Below are 20691 nucleotides of genomic sequence, written 5' to 3'. Positions count from 1 at the left end.
AGGCCTACAAACATACATGCATGCTAACCAATTCTCAAAGTGCTTGGGGAACAAGCAACTTCTAATAGCTTTGCAGGAAGACAATCAATCTCATGGAAGGAATATACATCATCATCAAAGAGAACACCAAGGCTAGGAAGGATGATGAACAACAAAGAAGATGCTAAAAGGTTGTATTGTCACTTAATTGCTTGTACTTTGAATTGCTGATATTGGAAGTTTGCATGCACCCCTGCTTTAAGTTTGAGTCATTGCCGTTTTTGTTTGTCTGTTTGTTTAATTTCCAAATAAGTGATAGTCTAAGTGTCTGGATAAACTTCACTTGCTTAAATGTATGCTTGCCATGCTTGTTCTGTTTCCAAAAATAAAAGAAATGTTTGAACAAAAGTAACTCAATTCCATTTGGTAAGAAATCAAATAAGATTAAGTGGTGGTATGCATGTTTGATTGAATAGTCAGCTCACTAAGAAATAAAGTTAGAATTGTCACTTTTAGTGGAAACTAGGATGCTGTCTATGGATCTTGATGAATAAATGTCTTTGGCCATGAAAAAGAAAGAAAAAGAAGAAGAAAAAGCCACTGAAAAAGGGCAACCAAAAAGCAAAAAAATTGAGAAAATAAGCTAGGCACCAATGGTTTGAACTTCTGAGACAAATGCCTGTGGTGTTTATGTATTAAGGATATGCTTGGATGAATAGGTTCTGAGGAGTGTTTCAACACTTGGTAACTTGGGTTAACTAACCCGGGATTATCAACCAAAAGTCCATTATCAAGAGCAACCTAAATACAAAACATTTAGTCACACAAAGAGGTGCTGGGCACCAATGTCTCAAGAAGAAATGTGAACTAAAATGCCTGTAGTGGATATGTGTAGTGCACTGATAAGAAAAAGAAAATGCCAAAGGCTTGTGCAACACATGACACTGAGCAACAAGGAGCAAATAAGCTCAAAGGAAAAGAAAAACAAAGAAAAGAAATTTGCCAAGGATATGTGAATAACAAGAGGCCATAGCAGTGTTTTAGTGGAAACATAAAAAGTGACATTCTTACCTAAGAAACAATAAAGTGATGCTGCAACAACTTTCTGCATGAACACCCCATTAATCAATGTCAATTACTTACTGATATGGCTAATGAATTTACTTTCTGTTTCATTCTTTCTTCTCAATAATTCAGAACTTGCTTAGGGACAAGCAAGTATTAAGTTTGGTGTTGTGATGCCAAGGCATCTTAGGCTAGTTTCACTAGCATTTTTTATGTTATTTTTAGTTGTTTTATGCATTTTCTTGAGCCTTAAGTAATCATTTGGGCCAAATAGTCATGCTTGTCTTAAATCATTCAAACATGAAGATTTTTATGCAAATTCCATGAGTTTTTAGTTATATTCCTTGAATGCTATGAATGGAAGAATTCTCATGAATTTTAGCAAGACTTTGATGCAACTGTTTGGATGATTTCAGGGAAGAAGAGGCTAGGCAAGGAAGCAACAAAATCAATAAAGGAAGCTTGAATATCACATGTGGAGTTTAAGTTCCAGTGTAAGCCTAAACTGGAGCTTAAACGCCAAAAATCATGAAGGATAAGAAATGCTGGAATTGAAGTTTAACCTCCAGTTTGACCTCAAGCTGGAGGTTAAACGCCAGAATGAAAAGCCTCACTAAAGAAGCATTCCACGTTTAACCTCCAGTTTGACCTCAAACTGGAGGTTAAACGCCAGAATGATAATACCACTCAGGGAGGAGTTCCACGTTTAACCTCCAGTTTGACCTCAAACTGGAGGTTAAACGCCAGAACCAGGAAGAGTACCAGGGAACCATTCCACGTTTAACCTCCAGTTTGACCTCAAACTGAAGGTTAAACGTGTTCGACACCTCCAGGGCTACCATTCTAAGCTTCCACGTTTAACCTCCAGTTTGACCTCAAACTGGAGGTTAAACGTGCTCGACCTCCAGGGCTGCCCTTCCTTTATCCACGTTTAAGCTTCAGTTTAACCTCAAACTGAAGCTTAAACGTGTTATATGGAACAGCTTGACCATGCCTTCTTCAAACATAAATAACTTGAGCTACAAAACTCCAAATGAGGTGATTCAAAATGCATTGGAAAGAAGACATCTAGAGCTTTCCAAGCATATATGGCATGCATGGTGGATACTAAAAATTGAAGGGGAATCCAGCCCCTGATGGGGACCTTGGACTTTCACTTTTAGCTAGTTTTCCTTTTCTTTGTAATTGAATTCAGAGCTATGATTCACTAAACCCCCTTTCATTGGGTTAGGGAGCTCTATTGTAATTCAATGAATCAATAATAGTTTATCTTCTTCTTCAATCTTTTCTCTTGAATTTTGTTAGAAAGCTTCTCGATCTAATTCCATTGAGTAGTTGTCTTGGGAAAGAAACTACTCATACTTGGAATCCTTCGGAGCCTTGGGAAAGGAATGGAGGATTCATGCTAGAGAAGCTTTCTCACAATGGATTGGATTGGGGTTTGGATGGATATTGTGACATGTAATCCTACCAAATTGTGGTTCATGAAATTGTGTGGTATAATCAGTGATCAAGCATCATCTCTTCTTATGAACATTTAAACCAAGGGATTGGGAATTTGTTTGTTTTTAGAGAGCATTGGTGAGCCAAGGAATTGGGATCCAATCATATAAGATTGCCAAGCAAAATTCAATGAATGCATTGGTTGAGGAAGAGATATACATGTTTTGATTCGGAGATTTCAATATCTCCTATAACCCAATGAATTCCCCATTTCTGATTTCCCCTTTCTCTTTACATTCTGCAATTCAATTCTTGCAATCATCCCCATTCCCTTTTAATTTCAGCAATTTACATTCTGCTCTTTAATTCATGCAATTTAAGATTCAGCCATTTAATTTTCTTGTCATTTACTTTTCCCGCCAATTTTACATTCCGCAATTCTCATCTCAAATCTTGATTCCGCTCAACTAGAACACACTTCTAATCCGAATTGCTCACTCAACCAATCCTTGTGGGATTCGACCTCACTCTATTGTGAGTTTTTACTTGACGACGATAACCGGTGCACTTGCCGGAAGGAATTTTGCCGATCGTGCAATTTCCTAAATCGTAGCATAACTAGTTTATGCGCATCAAGTTTATGGCGCCGTTGCCGGGGATTGGTTTTCGATTGACAATTCTCCAATTGGAAGTTAACTAGATTGAGCAATTTTTCTTTTCTTTTGTTAATAGTTTTTGTTTTAGTTTATTACTGCTAATTTCTGCAAATTTTAATTTGTTTTCTTTGCTCATTCACTTGTTAGCATACTAACCACCAGCTGTTTGTGATATTGCCTCACTATGGGATTTCCACTATCTTTGGATGAGTATTGTTTGAGACTGGGCACATTGCAAAAAAGAAAGGAGTATCCATCATCTTTTGGTCAATCAAAATCCATGAGAAACTCTCCACCACCACAGAATGATTCATGTTATTATGCTCATGGTGGGTGGGAGTATCAGGAACAGGAAACGGGGTACTTCCCAGAGCCGCAAAATGGTCCATGTTTGGGTGATTTTGATCACTACTCAAGTTGTGGCTGGGAAGATCAAAACCAAAGAGATTTCACTTATTCACACCCCATTCATCAAGAGCCATCACCTCTGAATTATCCAACCTCACCTCCTAGTTCTACATATCCAAATTCTTCATCACTTGAGCATGTCTCAGCACAAAATTCCTTCTCAAATTCATACAATTCATTTCACTATCCACAAGACTCATCCCACTTCACACAAGAGTCATACCACTACCAACACTCCAACCAAAGACTCTATCAGCCCACACAAAACACATACTCCCAGCCACCATATCACAGCCAAGATAATCAACCTCATCAACCCAATCCGAACCAACAATTTCAAGATCAATTAAACAGGATAGAAGGAATGATTGCAACTATGGCCAGAGATGTGGCCGATTTGAAAGGCTTTAAGGAAGAAGTGATATCCAACTTACAAAATCAAGGTGCTGCCATTCAAAAGCTAGAAGCACAAATTGGATATCTATCAAAGCAAATCCCTACCCACAAGTCTTCTAGTGATACCATGGCAAACCCAAGGGAGGAATCAGAAGAACAAGAAAGGGAGAAAGTCAATCAAGGGAGATCACACTCCAATGACACAGAGAGTTGCAAAAAGGAAGGGTTCATTGAACCACAAATTCAGGAAGCTTTTGATGAACAGGATACTCCAACTGTCCAACAACAACCAAGTTCTGAGATCAAGGATGTGAAGGCAGTAGAAACAAGCACCAAAATGAGGATTGTGACCGAGAAACAAAGGACCATATCCATGAAGAAGAGAAGGTCGAAGAACAATCCAACTCCTGAGCCAACAAGCAAGTTCACTCAAGCCAATCACAAGGGAAAGCTTGCTGGAAAGAAGCATTCACAACAAGGGGCACTAACTAGCTCCTTTATCCACTTGAAGTCATTCCTCTTAACAAACTGGAGGAAAAGGAAGAAAGTCAGGAACAGCATGTCAAGCTAATGACAATAAACAAGCGCTTGTTGGGAGGCAACCCAACCATAGGTAGTTTTTCTTTTCTAGTTATCTCAATAAAAGAGTTAAGTAGATTTATCTGTATTGCAAGGAGCTAAGTTTGGTGTTGCACACCAAAACAATTCAAGGGTGAATGTGAGATTCTAAGTTTGGTGTTCCACCAAAAACTTCATTAAAAGCACATTTCTACCTCAGCATGACTAGTCACTAGCTCCAACCAATCAGGGAAACTACTTAACCAATAGTTTAATTTCTAGTTCATAGTTTCTTTTTCTAGTTCATAGTTATTTTCTTAATAAAAGCACATGAGGTTTTCTGCATATGATCCAAATTGCTGCATATGGCAAGGAACTAAGTTTGGTGTTCACACACCAATCTAAGTTCAGAGGCCTACAAACATACATGCATGCTAACCAATTCTCAAAGTGCTTGGGGAACAAGCAACTTCTAATAGCTTTGCAGGAAGACAATCAATCTCATGGAAGGAATATACATCATCATCAAAGAGAACACCAAGGCTAGGAAGGATGATGAACAACAAAGAAGATGCTAAAAGGTTGTATTGTCACTTAATTGCTTGTACTTTGAATTGCTGATATTGGAAGTTTGCATGCACCCCTGCTTTAAGTTTGAGTCATTGCCGTTTTTGTTTGTCTGTTTGTTTAATTTCCAAATAAGTGATAGTCTAAGTGTCTGGATAAACTTCACTTGCTTAAATGTATGCTTGCCATGCTTGTTCTGTTTCCAAAAATAAAAGAAATGTTTGAACAAAAGTAACTCAATTCCATTTGGTAAGAAATCAAATAAGATTAAGTGGTGGTATGCATGTTTGATTGAATAGTCAGCTCACTAAGAAATAAAGTTAGAATTGTCACTTTTAGTGGAAACTAGGATGCTGTCTATGGATCTTGATGAATAAATGTCTTTGGCCATGAAAAAGAAAGAAAAAGAAGAAGAAAAAGCCACTGAAAAAGGGCAACCAAAAAGCAAAAAAATTGAGAAAATAAGCTAGGCACCAATGGTTTGAACTTCTGAGACAAATGCCTGTGGTGTTTATGTATTAAGGATATGCTTGGATGAATAGGTTCTGAGGAGTGTTTCAACACTTGGTAACTTGGGTTAACTAACCCGGGATTATCAACCAAAAGTCCATTATCAAGAGCAACCTAAATACAAAACATTTAGTCACACAAAGAGGTGCTGGGCACCAATGTCTCAAGAAGAAATGTGAACTAAAATGCCTGTAGTGGATATGTGTAGTGCACTGATAAGAAAAAGAAAATGCCAAAGGCTTGTGCAACACATGACACTGAGCAACAAGGAGCAAATAAGCTCAAAGGAAAAGAAAAACAAAGAAAAGAAATTTGCCAAGGATATGTGAATAACAAGAGGCCATAGCAGTGTTTTAGTGGAAACATAAAAAGTGACATTCTTACCTAAGAAACAATAAAGTGATGCTGCAACAACTTTCTGCATGAACACCCCATTAATCAATGTCAATTACTTACTGATATGGCTAATGAATTTACTTTCTGTTTCATTCTTTCTTCTCAATAATTCAGAACTTGCTTAGGGACAAGCAAGTATTAAGTTTGGTGTTGTGATGCCAAGGCATCTTAGGCTAGTTTCACTAGCATTTTTTATGTTATTTTTAGTTGTTTTATGCATTTTCTTGAGCCTTAAGTAATCATTTGGGCCAAATAGTCATGCTTGTCTTAAATCATTCAAACATGAAGATTTTTATGCAAATTCCATGAGTTTTTAGTTATATTCCTTGAATGCTATGAATGGAAGAATTCTCATGAATTTTAGCAAGACTTTGATGCAACTGTTTGGATGATTTCAGGGAAGAAGAGGCTAGGCAAGGAAGCAACAAAATCAATAAAGGAAGCTTGAATATCACATGTGGAGTTTAAGTTCCAGTGTAAGCCTAAACTGGAGCTTAAACGCCAAAAATCATGAAGGATAAGAAATGCTGGAATTGAAGTTTAACCTCCAGTTTGACCTCAAGCTGGAGGTTAAACGCCAGAATGAAAAGCCTCACTAAAGAAGCATTCCACGTTTAACCTCCAGTTTGACCTCAAACTGGAGGTTAAACGCCAGAATGATAATACCACTCAGGGAGGAGTTCCACGTTTAACCTCCAGTTTGACCTCAAACTGGAGGTTAAACGCCAGAACCAGGAAGAGTACCAGGGAACCATTCCACGTTTAACCTCCAGTTTGACCTCAAACTGAAGGTTAAACGTGTTCGACACCTCCAGGGCTACCATTCTAAGCTTCCACGTTTAACCTCCAGTTTGACCTCAAACTGGAGGTTAAACGTGCTCGACCTCCAGGGCTGCCCTTCCTTTATCCACGTTTAAGCTTCAGTTTAACCTCAAACTGAAGCTTAAACGTGTTATATGGAACAGCTTGACCATGCCTTCTTCAAACATAAATAACTTGAGCTACAAAACTCCAAATGAGGTGATTCAAAATGCATTGGAAAGAAGACATCTAGAGCTTTCCAAGCATATATGGCATGCATGGTGGATACTAAAAATTGAAGGGGAATCCAGCCCCTGATGGGGACCTTGGACTTTCACTTTTAGCTAGTTTTCCTTTTCTTTGTAATTGAATTCAGAGCTATGATTCACTAAACCCCCTTTCATTGGGTTAGGGAGCTCTATTGTAATTCAATGAATCAATAATAGTTTATCTTCTTCTTCAATCTTTTCTCTTGAATTTTGTTAGAAAGCTTCTCGATCTAATTCCATTGAGTAGTTGTCTTGGGAAAGAAACTACTCATACTTGGAATCCTTCGGAGCCTTGGGAAAGGAATGGAGGATTCATGCTAGAGAAGCTTTCTCACAATGGATTGGATTGGGGTTTGGATGGATATTGTGACATGTAATCCTACCAAATTGTGGTTCATGAAATTGTGTGGTATAATCAGTGATCAAGCATCATCTCTTCTTATGAACATTTAAACCAAGGGATTGGGAATTTGTTTGTTTTTAGAGAGCATTGGTGAGCCAAGGAATTGGGATCCAATCATATAAGATTGCCAAGCAAAATTCAATGAATGCATTGGTTGAGGAAGAGATATACATGTTTTGATTCGGAGATTTCAATATCTCCTATAACCCAATGAATTCCCCATTTCTGATTTCCCCTTTCTCTTTACATTCTGCAATTCAATTCTTGCAATCATCCCCATTCCCTTTTAATTTCAGCAATTTACATTCTGCTCTTTAATTCATGCAATTTAAGATTCAGCCATTTAATTTTCTTGTCATTTACTTTTCCCGCCAATTTTACATTCCGCAATTCTCATCTCAAATCTTGATTCCGCTCAACTAGAACACACTTCTAATCCGAATTGCTCACTCAACCAATCCTTGTGGGATTCGACCTCACTCTATTGTGAGTTTTTACTTGACGACGATAACCGGTGCACTTGCCGGAAGGAATTTTGCCGATCGTGCAATTTCCTAAATCGTAGCATAACTAGTTTATGCGCATCAGGAGGTCAGAATCCAACAGCATTTGCAGTCCTTTTTCAGCCTTTGAATCAGATTTTTACTCAGGTCCCTCAATTTCAGCCAGAAAATACATGAAATCATAGAAAAACACACAAACTCATAGTAAAGTCTAGAAAAGTGAATTTTATTTAAAAACTAATAAAAACATAATAAAAACTAACTAAAATATATTAAAAACATACTAAAAACAATGCCAAAAAGTGTATAAATTATCCGCTCATCACAACACCAAACTTAAATTGTTGCTTGTCCCCAAGCAACTGAAAATTAAATAGAATAAAAAAAAGAGAATATACAATGAATTCCAAAAATATCTATGAAGATCAGTATTAATTAGATGAGCGGGGCTTTTAGCTTTTTGCTTCTGAACAATTTTGGCATCTCACTTTATTCCTTGAAGTTCAGAATGATTGGCATCTATAGGAACTCAGAATCTAGATAGTGTTATTGATTCTCCTATTTAAGTATGTTGATTCTTGAACACAGCTACTTTATGAGTCTTGGCCGTGACCCTAAGCACTTTGTTTTCCAGTATTACCACCGGATACATAAATGCCACAGACACATAATTGGGTGAACCTTTTCAGATTGTGACTCAGCTTTGCTAGAGTCCCCAATTAGAGGTGTCCAGGGTTCTTAAGCACACTCTTCTTTTTGCTTTGGACCTCGACTTTAACCTCTCAGTCTCAAGTTTTCACTTGACACCTTCATGCCACAAGCACATGGTTAGGGACAGCTTGGTTTAGCCGCTTAGGCCAGGATTTTATTCCTGTGGGCCCTCCTATCCACTGATGCCTAAAGCCTTGGATCCTTTTTATCACCCTTGCCTTTTGGTTTAAAGGGGTATTGGCTTTTTCTGCTTGCTTTTCTTTTTTTTTTCTTTTCTCTCTTTTTTTTTTGCAAGCTTTTCACTGCTTTTTCTTGCTTCAAGAATCAATTTTATGATTTTTCAGATCATCAAATAACATTTCTCCTTTTCCCATCATTCTTTCAAGAGCCAACAATTTTAACATTCATAAACAATCAAATTCAAAAATATGCACTGTTCAAGCATTCATTCAGAAAAACAATAGTATTGCCACCACATCAAGATAATTAAACTGTTTTAAAATTCGAAATTCATGCACTTCTTTTTCTTTTTCAATTAAAAACATTTTTCATTTAAGAAAGGTGATGGATTCATTTTCATAGCTTTAAGGCATAGACACTTAGACACTAATGATCATGTAATAAAGACACAAACATAAATAACATAAGCATAAAAATTCGAAAAACAGGAAAATAAAGAACAAGGAAATTAAAGAACGGGTCCACCTTAGTGATGGCGGCTTGTTCTTCCTCTTGAAGATCTTATGGAGTGCTTGAGCTCCTCAATATCTCTTCCTTGCCTTTGTTGTTCCTCTCTCATGGTTCTTTGGTCTTCTCTAATTTCATGGAGGAGGATGGAGTGCTGATAAACCCATATTTTATGATATATTTTGTGCTTAGTTTGAGAGATTTATTCAATCCTTCACCCACTTATTCATGTTAATTGCATGGTTTTACTTTTCCTTCCTTATTATGTGATGTATGTGAAAAACATATTTCCTATGCTTTTAAATTAATTATTTTAATCACCTTTAATTCCATTCGATGCCATGATTAGTGTGTTGAGTAGTTTCAGATCTTCTAAGGCAGGAATGACTTAAAGGATGGAAAGGAAACATATAAAAATGGAAGGAAAGTGCAAAACGGAGTTCTGAAGAAACTGGCATCCACGCGATCGCATGGACGACGCGATCGCGTGCCAAACGCGAATCAACAGCGATGCGGCCGCATGACTAACGCGACCGCGCATCTTAAGCAGAACGAATATGACGCGGTCGCATGACTGACGTGACCGCGTGACAAGAAAAGCTCCGAATGATGCGACCGCATGATCCACGCGGACACGTGACAGAGGCCACACACCAGCAATTACAGAAAATGCTTCCAGCGATTTCTGAAGCCCTTTTTGGCCCAATCCAAGTCCAGAAGGCATAGACCAGAGGTTATAAAGTGTGGGAACACATCCATTCAGGAAGAGCTTGCCAATTTAGTTACTTTCCATGATTTAGATCTAGTTTTGAGAGAGGTTCTCTCCTCTCTCTCTCGTAGGATTTAGGACTTCTCTTAGTTTTAGGAGTAACTCTCAATCCCAGGTTCTTTATTTTTATTTATTCTTCCAATTTAGTTTTATGAACTCTTCCAATTTCCCTTATTAATGTTATTTGAGGTATTTCAATTCATGATTACTTTCTTTAATTTATGTTATTGTTGCTTTACATCTGAGGGCATTTTTATTCCAGCAAATTTACTTTTTCTTCTTTTGGTTTTGGTTAAGAAAGCAGTAACTCAGGAGTTATCTTATCTCAACATAATTGATAACTGTTATCTTTGCTAATTGAACTGAGCTTCAATAATCCCAACATTTTCTTAGGAAATAAATAGGATTCGAAGATCAAACTAATTAGTCCCTTGACTTTCCTTTACTTTAGTAAAGGTTAACTAAGTGGAATTAAGATTCAACTTTCATTGTTATTGATAGGGATAACTAAGTCTGGACTTCCAATTTCTCATACCTTGCCAAAAGTTTGCTTTACAGTTATTTATTTATTTTAATTGCCATTTAATTTACCCGCCATTAAGTTACTTATTCCTCATTCTTGAAACCCCAATTTACAATCTCCATAACTAGTAATAAGAACATACTTCCCTGCAGTTTCTTGAGAAGACGACCCGAGATTTAAATACTCGATTATCAATTTTAAGGGGTTTGTTACTTGTGACAACCAAAACGTTTGTATGAAAGGACTTTTGAAGGTTTAGAAACTATACTTGCAACGAGGATTTATCCACAAATTTCTAAACCATGCAAAAGTTCTCTCATCAAAATGGCGCCGTTGCCGGGGAACTGCTAACGTGTGCCTTATTATTGGTTATTGTAAATATTTTTCTTTTACTTGTTTATTTATTTTTGTTTTTCCCTTTTAATTTTATTTGCTACTATGGATTCTCACCCCTCTCGCTTTGAGTTTGGCTCTAACTTTGTTGAAGGAAATAAAAGTTACAGTAGGAATATGCATCAAGGTCAGACCAATCAAGGATGGATGGAGCCAAGAGGATCTAATCAACCCTTTAGGCAACAACACCCTCCAAGATATCATGGACAACGACCAGTCTACAATGCATACCCAGCTGATAGATATGGTGGACAACCTTGTAACTACCAACAAGCCCCATCCCGTGCCTATAGACCATCCTCTTAACATAACCTCGAACCACCACACTCACAAGCTTCTCTTCACCATTCGCTACCGTATGATCCTTTCCTACCCCAGTTCCAATCCAATCACCCCTAAGCACCACCACTTTCCTATGTTTCATGTCCAAATCCAATACCCAGAGAATCAGAGGTTCGCCTCAAGGCAACAGTAAATAAACTTCAAACAACCATCCAACAACTGGAGCAAGCAGTAATTCAATTAGCTTCTAGACGCGCGAACATTCAAGGACTAACCACATCCCCATGTGGACAATCTAATGAAAAGCGTAGCATGAAGGAGACACTAGAAACTCCAGTGGACAAGACAGAGCATGAATTCGTACTAGAACAAGTAGAAGAAGCTGTCATTGTACAAGAAGAAGAGTTGGTTGAAGATCTAAGAGACGCTGAACCTCTATGGGAATCCAGAGTTGAGGAGAACTCCGTCAAGGATGTTACAGTTGATGCTAAGGAGGATATTGCACAATCCCCGAGGCAAGTCGTTTATGAAGAACTAGACGGAATAACCCAGGACACAAATTCCCTTGATGATGATAGTCACAAGTCAAGCTCTCTTAGTAATGAACTTGCATCCGCAAGTGAATTCTCTGAGATCGAAGAATCTTCCCCAAATGAATACGAAGATAATGCAAAGGTAGATTTCTCTCAACCTCCAATCTATGACTCAAGTGATGAGGAAGACATAGAAGACTTTGACCAGGACTCAGATGCATTTGAAGAACCTTACAAGGAAGTGGAGGAATTCACAGAAGAGCACAAGGGAGTAGAACTTACAGAATCACCAGAAACATCTTCCCCAAGGCCATTACCACCTAATACAAGCTTCAAGTGGGTACAATCCTTAACTTTTAACTTTACCTTTTCACTTGAATACGGTTTGCTTGAAACAGATGGCCAGCTTAGAGCTCTCTGCGGCTTTAAGAGTAAGAGGGAAATGGCTCGTGCTCAGAGCTGGCGTACAAGGTTCAATAAGGTTCCACGCTTCAACTCGAAGTGCACGGATTGGTATCATGCTCAATTGAATGGATCTCAGAAAGCGTTTGGTCACTATGGTGAGAATCTACCTTCTAAACCGCCCGGATGGAAAAATATAGATCAAGACAGAGGCGGATTTAAAAATAAGGCTTGGGATCATGGATTTTATTCTGACATTCGTCACCCCGGGAGCCTGAGACTCTGTTTGAAGCTGTTCAGAAGCTTTACATGCCTAGTTTGGGACCCCGGAGGCTATTGGCATTCCAAGCATTGGTGGAGATTTTTGGATGAATTTAAGCATAAGCCGCCATAACAGGAAGCTCCTCCAATGTCCAACTTAAGGACTTTAACTAAAAGTGCTAGGTGGGAGACAACCCACCATGGTATGATCGTTCCTTTTGCAATTTTAATTTTATTTAGTTTTGTTTGTTTTTGAATTTCATTTTATTTTATTGAACCTGGAATCATGCATAGCATTCACATTAAGCACTGCATTCTGCATATTGCATTCCACATTCTGCATATAAAAAAAAGGGTGCGTGACGCGACCGCATGCCCTATGCGATTGCGTCAAATGGCGAACTACACTTCCCACGCGACCGCGTCATCCACGCGGCCGCGTGACCTGGAGATCGGCGTAAATATCCAATGTCCAGAAAGTTAGGCTGGAATCGTGTGACCATTGTGCGTCTAGCACAAAATGGCCCACGCGATCGCATGCCTCATGCGATCGCGTCACTTGCACACAATCAATCCCACGCGACCGCGTGAGCGACGCGATCGCGTCGCATGGATTGCACAAATCCCAAAAGGAGACAGAGAGTTGGGCTGGAACGACGCTGGATTCGTGCGTTTAGCACAAATTCCAGCGACGCGATCGCATGCCCAAGGCGATCGCGTCATTTACCCTTTTTGCCCTCCGCGCGATCGCGTTATCCACGCGATCGCTTCAACCACCTTTTTCGCTCCAGCCACGCGACCGCGTGCCCCACGCGGCCGCGTGGATTCAAATTATAACCCCCAGGTCACGCGAAACCCTATTCTCGCACCCCCCTGAACCACACCCCCCTCCTTCTCTCCTCTTCCAAACTACAACCACCACCCAGCCACCTCTGCGCCACCACCCAGATGCCGCCGGCCACCAAGACGCCGCCGCCACCCACCCCCCCTCCCTCCTTCCCCCTTCTTTCTTCCTTTTTCTTCTTTCTCCCTCCTCCTCCGCCACTGCTCCCCTCCGCGCCACCACCCACCGCCGCCAACCGTCCCAACCACAACCCCCCTTCCACCAGCAACACCACCCCTTTCCCCCTCCCTTCCCCTACCTCCATTACCCTCTCTTCCCCCCTGCCCCGAACAGCCGCGCCTCCGTTCCCACCACCGCCAGCCACCGTGCCCAGCACCGGATGCCACCATCATCCCCACCACCAGCCACCTTTCTGCCTATTCTCATTATTCGGCCTTCCAGGTTTCGCAACATGCAATCCCTTTTATCCATTCGTATTTATTCTTATTTTTCCGTTTATGTTCATGTTTAGGCTAGTTAGATATGCATGTTGTAGTGGATTTTAGGTTGTTAGGTAGCCTAGGATGTGGTTAGTGGATTTAGGTCTGTTTACTTGCACTGTTCATCAAATTTGCAAATCTGCTGTTGCTGTGATCTTGTTCATATGCTGTATTTCTTGTATATTGCTGCTCTTTACACTGAATTTTCATGCTTATATTCATTATATGTAACTGCAGCTTGATTTTTTAATTCATATGAACTGTTTGATTGCTGTTTATTTTTCGGGAAAATCCAATTTTAGCCGGAATGCTGCCCAAATTTTTTATAAATCTTTTTTACTTTCATTCATGTTTTGATTTTGGAATCTTGAACTCTATTTTCCTCTGCTTAGCCAAACCATTCATGAATGCCAGGGCATGCATTCTTATCCTCTTTGATTTCCTGGTTCCTAAACTACAATTTTGATGTTTGATTCCTATTTTTGCTTTCCTTATCTCTATTTGAATCATCATCAAACTGTTTTACTTGTTTGAATATGAGTTACCTATAGCTTCTACCTGTGATTACTTGTTACTTGGACTATTTTCATTATGCCTCTTACTTTAACCCATTTTTCACTGACTCACTAATTTTAAATCTAACCAACCTAACCTTTTCAAAACATCTTTTTTTTTGCTTTTCTTTCACTTTCTTTTAACATTCTAACCAAGGCATGATGTTAATTTTTCTATTTAACTTGCATTCAATTACATTTTGGATTGTGATTTCTTCTTTTCAGACTTTTCACTCCTATACAATCCTAAATGCACATTTTACTTTACTCATATTCATTATCCTATTGCTCCTTTGCCACTTTGTGTTTTCTTTGATTATTTGCCTATTTGCTTTCCTATTTTTATTATATCCTGGTTTTCTGTTTTTCAGGATGTCAGATTCCCAGAGAAAGGGAAAAGGCAAGGCCACTACTGGCAAAAGGAAATGAGGAGAAGCCTCCGTGTCTATCATCGACCTCATGCATGATGCCTCCTTGCGGGAGAAAGCCTTTACCCCGCAGGAGAAGGCCGACCAGCTACTTCCCGCCAATGACCCAGTAAAGTTTGCAAACCGATACTGTGAGCTGAAGTATCCGGTGTTTGCAAACTCCAGGAACCTATACCTGGAGTGGACTTTGAAGATCCCAGAAGAACTCCAGCAATACACCTCTGATCAGATCAAACAAAGAGGCTGGTTCTTTCTGTAGAGACCTCTGACTGAGGTTAATGCATCTTGGGTTAGGGAATTCTACTGCAACTACTTCAAAACTTCCCTAGATGCAGTGAACCTCAGAGGGAAGCAGATTCTGGTTACTGAGGAGGCAATAGAAGAGGTTCTGAAACTTCTACCTAAGACTGATCAGACAGATGGCTATCAGAAAGCTGAGGAGGATATGCGCTATATACGATTTGACTGGGACGCAGTAAAGGCGAGGATCGCCCTTGACCCGACAGTTCCTTGGATCATGGGTCAGAACACCACCATGCCGAAAGGGATCAAGCGGATTTACCTGAACGATGAGGCTCGGCTATGGCATCAAATATTCAGCAACTACATTATGCCGAGTACTCACGAGACTGAGATACCAGCCGCTATGATCACCCTCCTTTGGTGTATGATGGAGGGTAAGGACCTGTACCTGCCACGCTTTATCCGGCACTATATGGCCAGGGTCCACATCCGAGGCACTCTTCCCTTTCCCTATCTGGTTACACAGTTGGGCCGTCGAGCTGACGTGCCATGGGAGGATGCTGATGAGAGGCCACCTACTGCAGAGTGCAAGAAGCTTATCCCGCACAGCAGGAACTTCCTGGCCTTGGGCTACAGACCTCCATTCCTGACTGCCACTGCTGATGATACAGCTATACCATCTGCCGGTCCCTCTTCCTCCACTGCTACACCACCTACCCCTGCCACCACCACTGCACCTCCACCTGCCACAGAGCCTGTCTATCATTTGGTGCACCGCTTGTTTCGACGACTTGACCAGATGGAGCGTCGCAACAAGCGACGCTATGAGCACCTGAAGCTGATGATATGATCCGGTGACATCCCTTCTGAACCTGACACACCATCCGAGGCATCTGAAGAGGAGGCGGATGCGCCTAAGGCAGAGACCCATCCCCAGGGAGAGGCAGTGCAGGCAGACACCCAGCAGGCAGCACCCTAGCAGATCCAAGCTACAGATCCTGAGATCCCCATTCAAACAGCCCCTCCTCTCCAGCAGCCAGACATTCAGCCAGCCACCACAGAGACCCCAGCTACCATCCCTTCCAGTGATGACACCCCTTCACACCTGGCTTAAGTGAGCATCGGGGACGATGCTACATTTTAAGTGTGGGGAGGTCGCCATCTCTGGCGTATTATTTTGGTGAACCACTACAGACTATTTTTCTTTTATTTTGGATATTTTTTTGTATTTTTCTCTTTATTTTTATTTTTTATTTTCTGAGTACTTATACATTGCTACTTTCATGTATTTTTACTCTATTTCTGCATTTTGCATTTTTAGTTCATATTTTAGCCACTTAGTTTAGTTGCAATTCTAACTTATTAGTTATAGAAATTGTGGATTAATTAATATAGTTTACCCCTTTTAGCATAAGATAGCTTAGTTTAAATTGGAAAATATAAAAAGGGAAGTAAACTAGAGACTTTAACAGAATCAAAACAACCCACACCTTGTATATATAGCATTACATGTTAGTTAACAACACTTCATCAAGGAGAAACACTAGAACTTTAAAGCCATTCAATATAAGTTTTACATTGAGAATAATGAGAATTTTTAACTAAACCTGCATGACATACATAAGTGATAAATGATTTTTGAGCTAGAGAACACATAGCCTGTGAGTTTTGAGCTTAATTGTATGGTTACATTCAAAGAATAATTTTTTATTGCTGTGTGTTCCGCCCTTCTTTTATATTCTGGTATTCTTTACTTTGTTTTAATCTATATGTCCGATTATAGAATATAGAATATAGAATGTAGATATATACCAAGAGAGTGATTGAGGCCATTATTTGATTTTAGCTCACTTATCCCAAAATAGCCTACCTTTTACATCACCCTTGTTAGCCCCCTTGAGCCTTTAAATCCCCTTTTATTCTATTAGCCACACTACTAGCCTTAAGCAGAAAAACAAAATAAAATCCCAAGTTGAATCCTTGGTTAGCTTAAGATAGAAAATTATGAATAGTTTAAAATGTGGGAAACCTATCGGGAACATGGATGATAAAAACAAAAGGTAGAAAAGTTGAAAGGAATAAAATAACTCAAATTAAGAAATTTTGGGAAGCATGCTCATGAGAAATCAAGGTGATTAAATTACCATGTGCATTAAAAAAAAAGAGTTATTTTTCAGTATTTAATAAAGGGGATACAAAAGAATTCCCCAAACGCAAAATAAAAGCAATGCAAGTGGGATAAAAAGAAAAATTGAAACATGAGCATGTAGCATCAAGTGGGAAAATATGGGAAAATATGTAAAGAAGTTTTGTTTTACTAAGTATGTATGTTAGGTGAGATCTTAGTCTAATTAAGGATTCACTTATTAGCTCACTTAGCCTTATACATATATCCTTACCTTTACCATTGGCCCCATTACAACCTTAACTAAACACCTCATGATTTTTGGTATGATTGTATTCTATAATTGTTGATTGGTTAGATGAAGAACAAGGTTATAGAAAGGAAGAATAAAAAGAGGAATAGAGTGATTAACCCAATAAACACTGAGTGACTAGAGAGTAAACACAAATCCAGTGAGGGTTTAATAGCTCATTAGCATTTATCTCTGTTTGAATTATCTAATTGTCTTGCAAGTTCATAAAATGCTTTTTCTCCCATCTCAATTGTAAAAATGCTTATTGATTATCTAAGGCTTGGCTACATATATGACTCCTTGAGAATGTGAATTAATTTAACTACCTGTAAGCTTTATATATAAATGAATAAATTAGAATTGCATGATGCATTTAGGTAGTTGCATTTAGATTAGATTGCATTGCATGACATTCCATCACTATGACCTTACTTATTACCTTGGATTTAGCATGAGGACATGCTATTGTTTAAGTGTGGGGAGGTTGATAAAGCCATATTTTATGATATATTTTGTGCTTAGTTTGAGTGATATATTCAATCCTTCACCCGCTTATTCATGTTAATTGCATGGTTTTACTTTTCCTTCCTTATTATGTGATGTATGTGAAAAACATGTTTCCTATGCTTTTAAATTAATTATTTTAATCACCTTTAATTCCATTCGATGCCGTGATTAGTGTGTTGAGTCAGATCTTCTAAGGCAGGAATGACTTAAAGGATGGAAAGAAAACATATGAAAATGGAAGGAAAGTACAAAACGGAGTTCTGAAGAAACTGGCATCCACGCGATCGCATGGACGACGCGATCGCGTGCCAAACGCGAATCAACAGCGACGCGACCGCATGACTGACGCGACCGCATGACAAGAAAAGCTCCGAATGACGCGACCGCATGATCCACGCGGACGCGTGACAGAGGCCACGCACTAGCAATTGCAGAAAATGCTTCCAGTGATTTCTGAAGCCCTTTTTGGCCCAATCCAAGTCCAGAAAGCATAGACCAGAGGTTATAAAGTGTGGGAACGCATCCATTCAAGAAGAGCTTGCCAATTTAGTTACTTTCCATGATTTAGATCTAGTTTTGAGAGAGGTTCTCTCTTCTCTCTCTCGTAGGATTTAGGACTTCTCTTAGTTTTAGGAGTAACTCTCAATCCCAGGTTCTTTATTTTTATTTATTCTTCCAATTTAGTTTATGAACTCTTCATGTTAGATTATAATTTCCCTTATTAATATTATTTGAGGTATTTCAATTCATGATTGCTTTCTTTAATTTATGTTATTGTTGCTTTACATCTGAAGGCATTTTTATTCCAGCAAATTTACTTTTTCTTCTTTTGGTTTTGGTTAAGAAAGCAGTAACTCAGGAGTTATCTTATCTCAACATAATTGATAACTGTTATCTTTGCTAATTGAACTGAGCTTCAATAATCCCAACATTTTCTTAGGAAATAAATAGGATTCGAAGATCAAACTAATTAGTCCCTTGACTTTCCTTTACTTTAGTAAAGGTTAAATAAGTAGAATTAAGATTCAACTTTCATTGTTATTGATAGGAATAACTAAGTCTGGACTTCCAATTTCTCATACCTTGCCAAAATTTTGCTTTACAGTTATTTATTTATTTTAATTGCCATTTAATTTACCCGCCATTAAGTTACTTGTTCCTCATTCTTGAAACCCCAATTTACAATCTCCATAACCAGTAATAAGAACATACTTCCCTGCAGTTCCTTGAGAAGACGACTCAAGGTTTAAATACTCGGTTATCAATTTTAAGGGGTTTGTTACTTGTGACAACCAAAACGTTTGTATGAAAGGACTTTTGAAGGTTTAGAAACTATACTTGCAACGAGGATTTATCCGCAAATTTCTAGACTACGCAAAAGTTCTCTCATCAAGTGCTCTTGGTGCTCCACCCTTAGTTGTCCCATGTTGGAACTTAATTCTCCTAGGGAGGTGTTGATTTGCTCCCAATTGTTTTGTGAAGGAAAATGCATATCTTGAGGCATCTCAGGGATTTCATGATGAGGAGTTTCCTCATGCTCTTAGTGAGGTTCTCTCACTTGTTCCATCCTTTTCTTAGTGATGGGCTTGTCCTCATCAATGAGGATGTCTTTCTCTATGTCAATTCCAGCTGAATTGCAGAGGTGACAAATGAGATGAGGGAAGGCTAACCTTGCCATAGTGGAGGACTTGTCCGCCACCTTGTAGAGTTCTTGGGATATAACCTCATGAACTTCTACTTCTTCTCTAATCATGATTCTATGAATCATGATAGCCCAGTCTATAGTAACTTCTGACCGGTTGCTAGTAGGAATGACTGAGCGTTGGATGAACTCCAACCATCCCCTAGCCACGGGCTTGAGGTCATGCCTTCTTAGTTAAACCGGCTTTCCTCTTGAATTACTCTTCCATTAAGCGCCCTATTCACAGATGTCCATGAGGACTTGGTCCAACCTTTGATCAAAGTTGACCCTTCTAGTGTATGGGTGTGCATCTCCTTGCATCATAGGCAAATTGAATACCAACCTTACATTTTCCGGACTAAAGTCTAAGTATTTCTCTCGGACCATTGTAAGCCAATTCTTAGGATACGGGTTCATACTTTGATCATGGTTCTTGGTGATCCATGCATTGGCATAGAACTCTTGAACCATTAAGATTCCGACTTGTTGAATGGGGTTGGTGAGAACTTCCCAACCTCTTCTTTGGATCTCATGTCGGATCTCTGGATATTCGCCCTTTTGAGCTTAAAAGGGACCTCGGGAATCACCTTCTTCTTGGCCACAACTTCATAGAAGTGGTTTCGATGCACCCTTGAGAGGAATCTCTCCATCTCCCATGACTCGGAGGTGGAAGCTTTTGCCTTCCCTTTCCTCTTTCTAGAGGTTTTTCCGGCCTTTGGTGCCATTAATGGTTATGGAAAAACAAAAAAGCTTTAGCTTTTACCACACCAAACTTATAAGGTTGCTCGTCCTCGAGCAAAAGAAGAAAGAAGAGAGTAGAAGAAGAAGAAATAGAGGAGATGGAGGGGGCTTTGTGTTTCGGCCAGGGGGAGAAGTGGTGTTTAGGTTGTGTGAAAATGAAGGAGTGAAGATGGGTTTATATAGGAGCGGGGAGGGGGGTATGGTTCGGCCATTATGGGTGGGTTTGGGTGGGAAAGTGGTTTGAATTTGAATGGTGACAGAGGGATATCTTTGAGCTTTAAA

Source organism: Arachis ipaensis, chromosome B3 (assembly GCF_059453495.1).
Source record: "Arachis ipaensis isolate K30076 ecotype BB chromosome B3, ASM5945349v1, whole genome shotgun sequence".
NCBI classification, from domain to species: Eukaryota; Viridiplantae; Streptophyta; class Magnoliopsida; order Fabales; family Fabaceae; genus Arachis; species Arachis ipaensis.
This window is presented reverse-complemented; position numbering follows the sequence as displayed.